Genomic DNA, 16,166 nt, shown 5'->3' with positions numbered 1-16,166 from the left:
AAAATTAATGATAGATTAGTGGGATATAACTAAAATTAAGTTAAGAATCTTTACCTTATTGATATCTCTGAAAATCCCACAAAATCTCGTCCAAATCTGAGCTTCCAAACTCTAGTTTTGTTAAAAAGGCCAACCCTCATTTTTGAAATGTTTAAGTACTGCCCAGTGATTCCTTCTTCGCGATCGCGGAAGGCCCCTCGCGTTCGCGAAGCACAACTTGCCTTGGACCACAATTTCTTTATCGCGAACGCGATGAACCTGTCGCAAACGCGAAGACTACTCAGTGCGACCCTATACGAATGCGAGACCAACATCGCGAATGAGTAGGCATAAGGGCTTGGGGACCCAGCTGGCCATTCCTTCTACGCAAACACGGGACCTACATCGCGAACGCGTAGGCTAACCTTCACAGTGCTTCGCGAATGCGGGAAACATAAAAATACGCCTGCCACAAAGTACTATTCGCGAATGTGAGTCTCCTTTCTCGAACACGATGAAAGATTTGTTTGCAACAAAACATCAGAAAATCTGCCAACTTTCAAAGTCTAAAAATAATCTGTTAAGCATCTAAAACACACCCGAGGCCCCTGGGAGCCCAGTCAAACATACCAACCAATACTAAAACACCATACGAACTTAGTAGAGCCCTTAAATCACATTAAACAACGCTAAAATCACTAATTGCCCTCCAATTCAAACTTAAAGAACTTGAAACTTCAAAATTCTACAACCAATGCCGAAACATATCAAACCATGTCTGGTTGACCCCAAATTTTGCACACAAGTCATAATCAGCACTATGGATCTACTCCAACTTCTGGCTTTGGAATTCGACCCCGATATTAAAAATTTCACTACCGGTCCAAATCTCCAAAAAATTGACTTTCGCCATTTCAAGCCTATATGAGCTACGGACCTCTAAAACACAATCCGGACACTCCCCTAAGCCCAAAACACCCAATGGAGCTAATAGAATCAACATAACTCCATTCCGAAGTCGTCTTCACACAGTTTCGACTACGGTCCAAATCCTAAGTCTTAAGCCTCCATTTAGACTAAATATCCCAAAACACCTCAAAAACCAAAACGAAACCTCCCGGCAAGTCACAATAGCAGAAATAGATATGGGGAAAGGAGTTAATAGGGGATCGAGGCTCTAACTCTCAAAACGACCGGCTAGGTCGTTATATCCTCCCCCTCTTAAAACAATCGTTCGTCCTCGAACGAGCATAGAGACATACCTGAAGTGGTGAAAAGATGAGGATAACAGCTGCGAATATCATTCTCGGTATCCCAAGTCACCTCCTCGACCGGATGACCCCGCCACTGAACCTTTACCGATGCAATGTTATTTGACCTCAGCTTTCAGACCTGCCTGTCCAAAATAGCCATTGGCTCCTCAAAATACGATAAATCCTTGTCCAACTAGACTGAGTTGAAATCCAATACGTGAGACAGATCGTTGCGGTACCTTCGGAGCATCGAAACATGAAATAGCGGATGAACTCCTGATAAGCTAGGAGGCAAGACAAGCTCATAAGCAACCTCCCCAATTCGCCGCAACATCTCAAAGGGGCCAATAAACCTTGGTATCGCGAACCTTGAATGCGACATCGCAAACCTTTCGGTCCGCATAACTCTTCTATCTGGACTAGATTGTGTGAAGTCTATCCTGAATCACTTTAACCTTCTCCAAGGCATCCTGAACCAAGTCCATACCCAATAATCTAGATTCGCCTGGCTCGAACCAACCCACTGAGGACCGACACCGCCTACCATATAGAGCCTCATATGGTGCCATCAGAATGCTGGACTGATAACTGTTGTTGTAGGCAAACTCCGCAAGTGGTAAGAACTAATCCCAAGAACCTCCAAACTTCATCACACATGCACAAAGCATATACTCAAGAATCTGAATAGTGCCCTCGGACTGACCGTCCGTCAGAGGGTGAAATATTGTGCTCAAGTCAACCCAAGTACCCAACTCATGTTGTACGGCTCTTCAGAACTGTGATGTAAACTACGTACCCCAGTTAGAGATGATAGATACCTGCACGCATGAAATTGGACAATCTCCTGCATATAAACTTGAGCCAATAGCTTGGAAAAATAGGTAGTCATCACAGGAAGGAAATGAGCTGACTTGGTTAGTCTATCCACAATCACCCATACTGCATCAAACTTCTACTGAGTCCATGGGAGTCCAACAACGAAATCCATAGTAATTCGCTCCCATTTCCACTCTGGAATCTCTAACTTTTGAAGCAATCCACCCAGTCGCCGATGCTCATACTTCACTTATTGACAATTTAGATACCGAGTAACATACTCTACTATGTCCTTATCCTCTTCCACCAGTAATGCTGCCTCATGTCTTAGTACATCTTCGCAGTACTCGGATGAATGGAGTACCGCGAGCTATGAGCCTCCTGAAGAATCAACTCACGCAAACCATCTATATTAGGCAAACATAGCATGACCTGCATCCTAAATGCACCATCATCCCCCATTAGTGACCTCCTTAGCATCACCGTGTTGGGCCGTGTCCCTAAGGACAAGCAGATAGGGGTCATCATACTGATGCTCCCTAATACAATCATAAAGAGAAGACTGAGAGACCACACAAGCCAATACTCGACTAGGCTCAGAAATATCCAATATCACAAACTGGATGGCTAAGGCCCGAACATCCAACGCCATGGGCCTCTCTGCTGCCGGTAGATAAGCTAAACTCCCAAACTCTTTTCCCGGTGACTCAAAGCATCGGCCACCACATTGTCCTTCCATGGGTAGTACAAAATGGTGATATCATAATCCTTAAGCAGCTGTAACCACCTCCTCTAACGCAAATTAAGATCCTTCTGCTTGAACAACTGCTACAAACTCTGATGATCAGTGTAGATCTCACAAGGGACACCGTACAAATAATGCCTCCAAATCTTCAAGGCATGAACAATAGAAACTAACTCAAGGTCCTGGACATTATAGTTCTTCTCATGCACCTTCAGCTGTCTAGATGTGTAGGGAATCACCCTACGGTCCTGCAACAACATCGCACCGAGGGCAACTCGTGACGTATCATAATAAAATGTATAAGACCGCCAAACCTAAAGGCAATACCAATATTAGGCTGTAGTCAAACCTATCTTGAGCTTCTAAAAGCTCTCTTGACACTCCTCTGACCATCTGAACGGAGCACCCTTCTAGGTCAGCCTGGTCGTATGCGCTGCAATAGATGAGAACCCCTCAACAAATCAATGGTAATACCCTGCCAAACCAAGGAAGCTTCAGATCTTTGTAGTTGAGGACAGTCTGGGCCAACTCTCCATTACTTCCACCTTCTTTGGATCCACCTTTATCCCTTCACTCGATATCACATGACCCAACAATGCTACGGAATCTGACCGAAACTCACATTTAAAGAACTTTGCATATAACTTCTTTTCTCTCAAGGTCTAAAGCATTGTCCTCAGGTGTTGCTCATGATCTTCCCGAATCCGGGAGTACACAAGAATGTCGTCAATAAAGACATGACGAATGAGTCAAGACAAGGCCGAAATACACTGTGCATCAAATAAATATTGTTGGGGCATTGGTCAGCCCAAATGACATCACAAGGAATTTGTAATGACCATACAAAGTCCTAAAAGCAGTCTTTAGGATATCTAGTTCCCGAATCTTCAACTGATGATAACTTGAATGAAAGTAAATATTGGAAAACACTTTGGCACCCTGTAACTGATCAAATAGGTCATCAATACGAGGCAAAGGATATTGGTTCTTCATTGTGACTTTGTTTAACTGGCGATAATCAATGCACATATGCATAGAACCATTATTTTTCTTTACAAACAAGATAGGAGCACCCCAAGGTGACACACTGGCCCGAATAAAGCCCTTATCCAGCAATTCATGTAACTATTCCTTCAACTCCTTCAACTCAGGAGGGTCCATACGATAAGGAGGAATAGAGATGGGTTGATTTCCCAACAACAAATCAAAGCCAAAATCAATATCTCTGTCGGGCGACATGCCCGAAAGATTAGCTGGAAACACATCTGGAAAGTCCCTCACTACTAGAACTAACTCGATTGTAGAGATATCGATACTGACATCTCTCATATAAGCTAGATACGTATCACACCCCTTCTCAACCATTTATTGAGCTTTACGAAATAAAATAACTCTGCTAGGAGTGTAATCTAAGGTACCCTTCCACTCTAGTCGTAGTAAACCTGGCATAGCTAGTGTCACGGTCTAGGCGTAGAAGTCAAGAATATCATAATGGGGCGACAATCAGTCCATGTATATCAAAGTCTACCATGCTGATCAGTAATAAATCGGCTCTGGTCTCAAAACCACTCTAAGCAATCAAACACGACCGGTACACGCAGTCGACAATAAGAGAATCTCATACATGAGTAGATACATAAATAGGGGAACTCAAAGAATCTTGAGATACAGCCAAATACGGGGCAAAATAAGATGACACATAAGAATAAGTGGAGCCTTGATTGAATAGAGCCGATACATCTTTATGACAGACCGAAACAATACCTGTAATGACAGAATCGAAAGCAACAACCTCTATACGAGTAGGAAGGGCATAGAATCTGGCCTGGCCTCCCCCTCTAGAGCAACTTCTACCTCCCCGACCTCCACCTCGAGCTGGCTGGGTAGGTGGAGTGGCAGTTGGTGTCGTAATCATAACCTGAGAACCCTGTAGAGCATGCAGTAGTTAAGAAGTCTGTGGAGCTACACCCTTCATAAGTTTGGGTCAATCCCTCACCATATGACGAGTGTCACCACACTTAAAAAGTTCTGGGAGGACATGGTGGCTGTGGCTGGCTCAAGCCAGGTCTGCTAGACTGACCGCTAAAAGTACCATGTGCAGGAAGCGTACTAGATACTAGAGGTGCATAAAAAGGCTCTTGAGGTCTAGGAGGAGCTGAAATACCACTGGCGGCTGGAAGAGCTGAATGAATGGGGTGACTCACATATCCCTTACCATGATGAACTACAGTTGGGGCATGGGCACCAGAATAATGGCAAGACTCTTGAGACCTCTTGGCCTCTCTCTCCTCAATATCTCGAGCAAGCATACCCTCTACTCTCCTAGCAATACTCACCACCTACTGATATGAGTATCCATCTCTAACCCCCGGGCCATGCTAGTCCTGACATTGGGAATGAGTCCCTCAATAAACCGACGGACCCTCTCTCGAACTGTAGAAACTAATGCCAGGGCATGTCTAGCCAGGTCGTTGAAACAGACTACATACTCTGAAACAGTCATGGTACCCTGGTGCAACTGCTCAAACTCCGCGCACCAAGCGTCCCTGAGGCTCTGAGGGACATACTCTCTCAAAAACATATCTAAAAGCTGAGTCCATGTAAGGGAAGATGCCTCAGCCGGACTGTCTAACTCATAAGTGCGCCACCAATGATAGGCTACTCCTCAAAGCTAGAAACAGTGAAAGAAACCCCACTCGACTCTGCTATGCCTATAGTGACGAAGATACAATGACACTCCTCCAGAAATCTATGAGCATCCTCTGATGCTAGACCACTGAATGTAGGAGGGTCGTAATTCTTGTACCTCTCAAACATATATTGTTGCTCCTCTAAAACTGATGCCCTACCCTCGGGCTGATTGGGGCTGTAGGTGGTATCGGTATAACCTCTAGAATCTGATCATCCTGAACCCGTTGCTCTGGGTTGCGGGCGATGGGAGTCTATGCTCCTCCCCCAGCCTAAGATGTGGCTGGAGCAAGGAGAATCAACCCTGCATGAGCTAGAGTGTTGTATATGCTCACGAACTGTGCAAGGGTCTCCTAAAGAGATGGAGTAGTAGTAGTAGGCGTCTCAGGTGCATGTGCTCCGAATAGAGCTACCGGTGGCTCCTCGGTAGTAGCTTGCTCGGGTTCTCTGGTTGCACCACGTGGAAGTCCTCGGCCTCTACCCCGGCCCCGACCCCGACTTCGGGTGACTCTAGCAGGGGGCACAAGTGCCTGGTTATCTCTGGTTGCACGTGTCCTCACCATCTGTAAGAGAATAAAAGACAGAAGTTTAGAATTTCGAAGTCAATAATCTCGCACGACAAGAATTAAATGAAGTAGAATTTTCCTAACAATTTCGTAGCCTCCCGAAGATAAGTACAGATGTCTCCGTACTGATCCGCGAGACTCTAATAAACCGTCTTGTGACTCACAACTCCTATGAACCTACAACTCTGATACCAGCTTGTCACGACCCAAGTTCTCCCTTCGTGAACCGTCGTGACAGCACCTAATCACTATGACTAGGTAAGCCTAACATTTGCGGAAAATGAACGAAAATATAAAAGCTATCAACTAGCAGGTAAATAAAAATAAGGAAAGGAGATGCCGCTGGCATATACAATAATCACTTTCGAAAAGTACATAAACTCTCTCAAAATCCGAAATGTCATAAGTCACAAGATACAGAAAGAAATAGTACTTCTATACTCCAGTGTCTAACAAAAAAAATATAAGAAGTGTTTGACATGGGGAGGAATAGATAGATATTCTGAGGTCTGCGGACGTGCTAGATATACCTTGAAGTCTCTATAGCTGGCTCGCCTCATTAGTAATGCGGCTGATAAGTGGTACCTGGATCTGCACACGAAATCATGTGCATGGAAGGGCATGAGTACACCATAGTAGTACCCAATGAGTGTCAAGACTAACATTGGTCGAGTAGTGATGAGATCAGGTCAGGGCCCTACTGGTATAAATATAATGAAATAAGACAAAATGAAATATCGCACTAAAAATAAATACAGAAATCTAACAGGAATGAAATCATATAAAGACGATAGCTCAAAACACAGAGACAACAATAGGGGATCTCTCGAAATACCGTCTCATAGTCCCAAACGTAAATGTGCAAGGGGATCTCCCGAAATACCGTTCCGTAGTCCCAAAGTAATTATGTAGAATAGGGGGATCTCCGAAATACCGTTTTGTAGTCCCAAAGTAAATATGCAGTACATGGGGATCTCCTGGAATACCGTTCCTTAGTTCCAAAGTAAATATGCAGCTCAACCAATAAAAATAACAATTACAGCAAGAAAACCTACAACTTACACTAAGTTCAAATCAAGGGAAATAGGTAATTCCACTAAACATACTGCACAGAGTTTAATTAGGCAGTTAAAACACGTAGGGATGCTATTCTAAACTAAACAGGATAGCTACATATGCTAGTGTAGTTCAAATAAGGAAAAACATGTTATGACTTAGGGAAAAATGAAGTTTTACAACAAATAGTCCAGGTACGTACTCTTCACCTCGCATACACAACGCTCACATATCAAAACAGTACCAAATCTTAAGGGGAGTTTTCCCCACACAAGGTTAGGCAAGCCACTTACCTCGAACCAAGGTCAAATCAATCCGTCACAATGTTCTTTCCACGAATATCCGTCTCTGGATGCCCAAATCTAGCCAAATTAATTACATAACATAAATGTAGCTACAAGAAACTAATGTAACTAATGAAATCAAAGCTAAGGCAAGAAATTGAAAACATCATCCAAAAAGCCTCCCCGGGCCCACGTCTTAGAATCGGGTAAAAGTTACAAAATACGAAAACTCATTCACTCACGAGTTTAACCATACCAAATTTATTCAAATTTGACACCAAAATCTCGATCAAAATCCCAAAATTCGGTCTAAGAACTCTTCTCAAAATTTCCCAAATTTTCACCCCAAATCCAACATTAAATGATAAAATTAATATTAGATTAGTGGAATATAACCAAAATCAAGTTAAGAATCGTTACCCCAATTGATATCTCTGAAAATCCCTCAAAATCTCGTCCAAATCCGAGCTCCCAAACTCAAGTTTTGATAAAAATGGCCAACCCTTGTTTTTTAAATGTTTAAGTACTGCCCAGTAATTCCTTCTTCGCGAATGCGGAAGGCCCCTCGCATTTGCGAAGCACAACTTGCCTTGGCCCAAAATTTCTTCATCACGAACGCGATGACTCTATCGCGAACACGAAGACTACTTAGTGCAACCCTATGCGAAAGTGGGACCAACATCGTAAACGCGTAGGCATAAGGGCTTGGGGACCCAGTTGGCCATTCCTTCTAAGTGACCGCGGGACCTACATCGCGAATGTATACGCTAACCTTCCTAGTGCTTCGCGAACGCGCTATAGATAAAATGGTAGCCCTTTCTTTTCCACTTATTTTTATCGTTTGAGGCCAGAAGAACCATACTTTGGTTCCGGACTCCACTAAAACACTCGACCACCCGAAGCCTTGTCGAATCTCCGATGCTGACTGATGCAGACCATCGAATTGCAGTGGTTGAAGTTTAACCTTTTCGGTCAAAATAAAAAAGTTATAGAAATGTTTGGCAACCCAAAGTTCCGTACGAATAGTTCTTTATAAAATTATGAAAGCTTGTGTTGTGTAATAGTCAAAAATCGAATATTCCAGTCAAACAAAAGGATACTTGACAGTGGACGTATACTTTTCTTAGGTATCAAGGGCCAAAAGAAAACTTGTTTTGCATTTCAGTGTATCTCTATAAACGAGTAATAAAAGTCGTCAAAACTATAGGCCATAAATAGAAAGTCACTCACCAGTTATAAAGATTTAGATTCTACAATAAAATATTGAGCCCTAAATTATCTTTTCGAAACATAAAGGAAACCGTCAAATTTTTTATTGCAATTTTTACTATAGGTCATAAATAGAAAGCCTCTTGACCAGTTAAAGATTCAGCCTTTTCTATAATAAATAAAAAATTGAACCCTAAATTATCTTTTCAAAACATAAGGGTAGCCGTCAATTTTTTTATCGCAATTTTTCCCATTGAGTTGATTGATCTCAGATGCCAGAAAGCCTCCAAGAAAGGGCCAGTCCTAAGTGATGAATTTCACTTTCTTCTTTTCACTCTGGTACTATTTACTTGTATGTCACGTTTAATGATGTATACGATTTGTGTGTTTATAAAAGCTTGTCATTGAAGATAGAGGCGGATGTAGAGTATGACTGTTGAATTCATTTGAACCTAGTACTTTTGTCGCGGAACATAAATTTATGTGTAAAATTTTATTAAATTTGTAACAAATGGTAGGTCTGAACCCATAACTTTAAAAATACAATGAGTACAACATTAAAAATCTTAGAAGTTGAACCCACATAATCTAAATCTTGGATCCGCATTCGAAGATATAATTGAAAGTTCACATTAAATTGTTTTTAAATTAAATTCGGAAAGCAATTCTTTTTTTAATGGACTAATAAGTAAATAATACATTCTTTCTGGAACAAATGTAATATTAAACTAAAATTAACACAAAAAAATGATAACAAATTAATTTTTTAAGTTGTGACTCACATTAAAATAGGTGTAAGATGCTAATTAATATGTTTAACCATTTTCTTTCGTCTTGTTTAACTCTTGATGCCTACCCTATTTAATTCATGTTGGCTAGGGTATAACCTAGATTCTTCATGCCAATTACTAATGCTTCTTAAGCGTGCAAATTAAAAGAATATTATCATCCATGCACCCAACCAAGTGATAAAGAATATTTGTTGCGAGACCACAAATCTTAAATAGGTAAATTAAAGTAGAATGCAGAAAAATAAATAAAAAATATGGAAAAGGGCCAAAAATGCCCTCAAATTATTCGATATGGTACAAATATGGCATCCGTCCACCTACTGAGCCAAAAATGCCATTACCGTTATCTTTCTGGCTCACTTATGCCCCTAAGACTAATGGTCAATGCCAAATAAAAAAGAAAAATTTTCACATTAGAACAATTGGGTTCCATACTTTTCAATTTTATAGCCTATATTTTAATTTACAACCAATTAGCCCGAAAATAATAGGCTAAGATTCAACATCAAACTCCAATAGGTTCTCAAAATTACTATTTAATTTTTAAAAAAGATTCCTCAAGCTTTTAAATTAATTTTCGAATCAGTAATTGTGACTCAAATATTAATTCAACAAACCAAATTCATTAGGATAGTGAAAATTAGATTTTTAACCAGCTTAAATATGTAGGTTTATATTTCGAATTTGATTTTGTGAGAAATTTGGAGTGGGTGTTTATTTAGACTTGTTAGAAATAGTATAAGGAGGTTGTATATAAAATTTGAAGTCATTTAATGGAGATTTGGACTGGTTTTGAACAAGAATTGTAACTGAAAATTGTGGAAGAAATTCGTCTACTGACGCTTGTATAAAGGTGTATAATAATGTATAAGGTGTGTTTCTATACTCATATGCACTATTATACAATATTATACATAATTATACAAAAAACGGACTTCGTTTTCTTCCTTGCGTCTTTTCTGAAATTTAACTCAAATCTTGCTCCAATCTACTTCAAATCACTTCAAATTTAAATTTTGAACTCCTTTTGATATTTTCAATCAATTGGAACAATACTCAATCCAAACAGCTAACAAATTCAAAAAAACTCATTTTCAAAAGCAAAGTTTTGAATGATCTTCAATGGTAGACTTTATTCTTTCTTACGTTGCAAGGTGACACAAGAAGAGAAGCAGAAAATACACAGCCCCTTGAAGCGTATGTAGAAGATGTGAGAAGAAGAGAGCGTGAAAGCAATGGTTGTGAGAACAAAGAATTAACTCCATAGCTTTTAGAAGCAATGATTGTAAGAACACGGATTTTGAATTTGCAAGTGCTTTCAAAATATGTATAATGTGGGCTAGGTGAGGTAAAAACTTTAAAACAAGGGCTATTTTTGTTATGGTGTGAAGTCATGTGTATTTTCTTGTAATTCTTTCAATAAAAAATGGTTTATTTAAATTACATGTGACAGCTTTTTATTGATCCAATTTTAAACCATGACTCCAATTAAATAAACCCACACTTAACCCATTTTTTTTACCCAACCCAGAATCCGACCCACTTAAAAAAAATGGCCAAACTCTTGATTGTCAAAAAAAAAAAACTAACTTCTCTATCTTTTCAATTCGACCACCATCATAGCTGCCATCATCCCCTTTCCTCCATAGCAACTACGCTGCCACTACATTTTTAGTTTAGGGGCAGTTTTGGTCATTTTTCATATTTTAATCATCTTATTTATTTTACATTTACTATTGGAGCTGTCATTTTTCGAAAATGTCGTCAAATGACCTCAATTTTTACATTCAAATGTCACTTACAATGGTAAATCTTTTTTTTTTCTCATCACATAAGATAATCAAAGAACCCATTATGAATTCATGGGTTTTAAATTTCGGAATAGTCTAATTTTTTTTTCACAATTTTTGTAAATTTTGCAAATTCTTAAAAGGTTGTTAAACCCAAATGGTAATTTATTGTAGAAAATAAAAAAATTATGGCCTAGGTACTGCTCCTTAAACAAACTCCCACTTTTACAACAAAAAAAGTACATCAAATCGAAAAAAATATAGATTTTCTAATCTGACCCTTTCGATTAGCATAATATTCTCGTTATTATTGTTCGAAAATGGAGCAATGGAGCAAATATGAGAATCATGGTTGTGGTGGCAGTGTGGTTGTTATGGAGGAAAGGGGGGGAGGGTGGCAGGTGATGGTAGAGTTGAAAAGATGGAGAAGTTAATTTTTTTTAACAATCAAGAGTTTGGCCATTTTTTAGGTGGGCCAGATTTTGAGACTAGGTAAAACAAAGGGTTATGGGTGAGTTTATTTAATTGGCATCATAGTTTAAAATTGGACCAATAAAAAATTGCCACGTATAATTTAAATAAACTTTTTTTATTTGGCATTGACCGTTAGTCGTTGGGGCATAGATGAGCCAGAAAGATAACGATGAGGGTATTTTTGGCTCAATAGGTGGATGGAGAGTATTGTCACACCTCCTTTTTCCGCACCCGATGGGGTGCAAGGGGGAGTTTTTTTCAATTAAAGGACAATCGAAACGGGATTGGTTTAATTATTTCAGAGTCGCCACTTGGGAGATTTAGGGCGTCCCAAGTCACCAATTTTAATCCCGAATCGAGGAAAATAATGACTCTATATTATAGTTTGCGTACCAGAAATCCGGATAAGGAATTCTGTTAACCCGGGAGAAGGTGTTAGGCATTTCCGAGTTCCGTGGTTCTAGCACGGTCGCTCAATTGTTATATTCGGCTTATTTATCTGATTTTTAATACAATTATGAACCATGTGCAAATTTTATCTTTTACCGCTTTATTATTATTGTTTTTACAAGAATGTGAACGTCGCTTAAAACATATGTCTTTGGACTGCGTCACATGAAATGCGCCCACAATCCGGAACATATTTTATTTGACGTTTTGGGATTTGGATTTGGGTCGCATGAAATGCGCACCCAAGTTTAAGAAAGTAAATTATTAAACACGCGCCTAAAGAGACTATCGCGTTATTATTTTGCGGAGGCCGTGAAATTCGCTAAACGACCCTCCTGAATTCTAAGTAATTTTAAACAAGTATTTACTGAGGGCCCCGCAATTTGTGTTTTTATTCGGCGAGGCTCATCTCATTCTTATTTTTTTTTAAAAATGAATTTGCAACGTCATGGACATGCATCTCGGGCCACGTCACAATCAATGCGCCCGTGACTAGAGACATATTTCGACTCCGTTGAGATTTGGATTTGGGTCACATAAATGTGCACCCGAGTTTAGGGAGATGACATTATTAAAGGCGCGCTTAAAGCGACTAGCGCATTGTTATTTTGGGGAAGGCCGTAAAATTCGCTAAACGGCATGTCCCGAATTCTAATTATTTTAATATATACATTTAGAGGGCCCCGCAGCTTGTGCATTTTTCGAGGCTCGTCTCATTTTTATTTATTTATTTATTTTTATATATTTTTTTTTCCTTAAAAGAAAAGGTAAACTTAAGGTTACTACATTTTTACTTTATCTATTTAAAGAGTTAATTCAAAGTTATTAAAATATATTGCAAGCCATGCTGTACGCAACGCACTAGTGGTTCACGACAAGTTCCATTTAACTATGTTCCGAATTGGAGCCGGGTCACATGAGATGCACCCCCGGTTCCTTCAATCTAATTACATGCAAACAAACAATATTGCCACAAATTACTAATTTGACGCTATTTATAAACTATCATTCTTTTCCCTCTAAATCTAGTTTAATGAAATATAAGCTACTAATCTAACAATAAATGGCAAACATCTAACAATTTAGTGATAAACAAAAATATAAAACTAACAACAGAACATAACATTAACAAACAACGATAAACTAACATGACGAGATAAACTTCACAATACGGCAAATGTACTACTACTAACTCAAATTCATCGAAACAAAACATGGAAGCAAAGAACACACCGAGACAAAAAATAACATGAATACTCACGTTTAACAGCAACGTCGAGTTTCAACATCTCAAACTCGCCAAAAATGGACAGCAACAACCTCGGCGTACCGGACCTCGACGAACCAAAGTCGACCTCGACGGAACTCATCCCGGACAGAACTTCTGGGCTGTTTTGTTGAACGTTTTCGTTAAGTTTCAGCTTGTGCGTATCTGTGTTTTCTTAGTCAGTCATGGCAAGGAGGAAAGGTCGTTCATGGCTGGACGTTGCAGGCAACCGTTTGGACGTGGGGGTCGCCTTGGCGTGGCATTACAGGTTGGTCGCCGGGGCTCCTAGGGGTCGTCTGGGTAGTGGCGTTTAGTGGTGGTGCTGAGCTGGGTTGTTTGGCGATAGGAAGGTGGCGGACTGGAGCTGGAGCTCCGACGATGGGGCAGTGGTGGTTGACGACGAGGGGTCAGCTGGGGGAAGGTGATGGACTGGTGGTTTTCGTGGTGGTTTTGGGTTAGGGTTGGGGTGGTTTTCGTCACGATGGGGGAGGAGAAGTGGTCGTGGGGCTGGTTGGAAGATGGTGGCGACGAAGGGAGCTGGTGGTTATGGTCGACGGTGGTTCGGACATTGGAGGAAGCTGACGGACTGATAGGTTGACGATGGTGGAGGGGGGGGGGGGGGGTTCTGGTTTTTGCTAGGGTTTTGTGGTGAGGAAGAAGGCGATGGGCCTGCGACGGTGATGGTGTTTGGGTCCTTTTGCTGGGTTCCGGCGTCGGGGGGGGGGGTGACGCTTGGTGGTGTTGGGTTTGGACGCGGGGAGGTCGTGGTTGTTTGACGGAAGGGGGAGGGGAGCTGTTTGCGACGTGATGGTTATGGAGGAGGGAGAAGGGGTGGTTGATGGGCGTTGCTGGGGGAGTAGGGAATGGAGTTTTTAGGGTTTTAGGTCTTCTTCCTCTTTTAGGAAGAAGACGAGTGAACAGTAGTATCTCCCTCCCAAAAAAAATTTCAAAGTCCTCCTTGTCCGTGTTTTGTAATGCTTTGCCAAGAAAAAATGAGCCCCACGCGTGGTGGGGTTCAAGGCGTATGTCCCCCACGCGTGGTGGGGTTCCCCACGTGTCCTGGACACGGTTTATTGTGGGCTAGGTCCGAAAATTAGGCCTAAAACCGGGTAGTTTGAACCCGAATATTATTCTTTTGCCCGGACCCGAGAAATAGGAACACGTTGCTTAACTAGTCCTATGTAAGCAAAATAACTACCAAAAATAAGACTAGTATTTAAACAAAACTATATATTTTTAAATATTTTTTCAAGATTTAAAATAGCTACAAAATATTAATAAAACTATTTTTGTAATTTTCGTTTTTTTAATAAAGACAAAAATATAAAGTAATATTTTTTGTATTTTTCCAAAATTAAACGACTACAAAACATTAATAGAATTATATTTTTTTGTAATTTTCGAATTTATATAAAGTACCAAAATAAAGTACAATTTTTGTATTTTTCAAGTTTATGAGAAATACATAAACTAAAATTTATATATATATTTTTTGAAATTTTCTTTTTGCAACGAAATAAAGTAAAAATAGTTAAAATAGCTATATTAGTCCTAAATTAGATATTTAAGCTTAAGAACGTAAAAATTCCCGGGGAGGGTCAAAAATCACGTGCTTACAGCTGCCCCTCTTTGACTGGAAACACGAAGAGTTTTCCGACAAAGAACGACTAGACGTGTTTTTGACCCGACCATTACTTGGACGGACTACACTTTAGGAAAGGGAGGGAATGTGACCGAGCCCTGGTATCTGAGCTGCCTACATATCCTTGGTTATACAGGAATCAGGCCACGTGTAGTTCGGGATATGAGAGAGATAGTGAAGTTGTACCGAGGTGGAGAGCCGATCGAGGTGCCGTTCCGTTGAGGTTCCGGTCCGCGGTCCTGTCATTACAACAAAAATGAAAACTGAAAAAAGACTAACTAAGCCTATCAGCTACTAGTTACAAGGATTCCTATCTCTTAAGTCTTCTGAAACTTGGTCTCGAGTCTTGAATGGTGCTTCATATAGACTTTGGATCTGAACCTTGATACTTGCTAGTTGTAGGTGCTAGTTCTTGAGCAGACCACATTTGTTCTCCACTTCCGTAATTTGGGTTCTTTTTCTTTTTTTAATTTTTTTCTCTTTTTCTTCTTGTTTTTTTTTTGTTTTTTTGGTGACCAGCTTCTGTTGATCATCCCAGACTGTTGACTTGCATTCTTGGGGCGAGCTTCTTGTTGCTTCTATCTTGGATTGAGTGCTGGGGATTTTTGTTGTAACCTTCTGCTTTCCAGTGGGTCACTGCTTGATCTTGAAAAATGTTTCCCCGTTCTACAAGCGGACTCCTGACTTCTTCTATCTTCGACACGCAACAACCTCCGTTCTACAGGCAGGTCCCTGACAATCAAAACAAACAAAACAAACAAAATTTCCTAACCCAGTTTGTACTGGGAAGATTTGTGAGTCGTTAGCAAAATCGTAACTCACTTACACTACTGATGCAATGATGAGAGTAAACTAAAGACTAGGCTAGGATGTGCATCTCCTATGAGTAAAACCAAAACTCTTGCTAGCAAATGTGTCTGCTAAAATAAAAACCTCAATGACTCAAACTAGAAAGTGTGTCTTCTATGGTTGAATCGGAATGAGCTAAACTAGGAAGTGCGTCTCCTAAGGGTGAAAACTTCAGTGACTAGAACTAGGAAGTGCGTCTCCTATGAATAAAATCTCGATTAGGAAGTGCGTCTCCTACGGGTAAACTTCAAAAAAACTGGACTAGGAATTGTGTCTCCTATGGTCGAACTTAAAATGAATCAAACTA

The sequence above is a fragment of the Nicotiana sylvestris genome, chromosome 3 (genome assembly GCF_000393655.2).
Source record: "Nicotiana sylvestris chromosome 3, ASM39365v2, whole genome shotgun sequence".
NCBI lineage: Eukaryota > Viridiplantae > Streptophyta > Magnoliopsida > Solanales > Solanaceae > Nicotiana > Nicotiana sylvestris.
The sequence above is the reverse complement of the archived record's forward strand: the minus strand, read 5'-3'. Positions refer to the sequence as shown.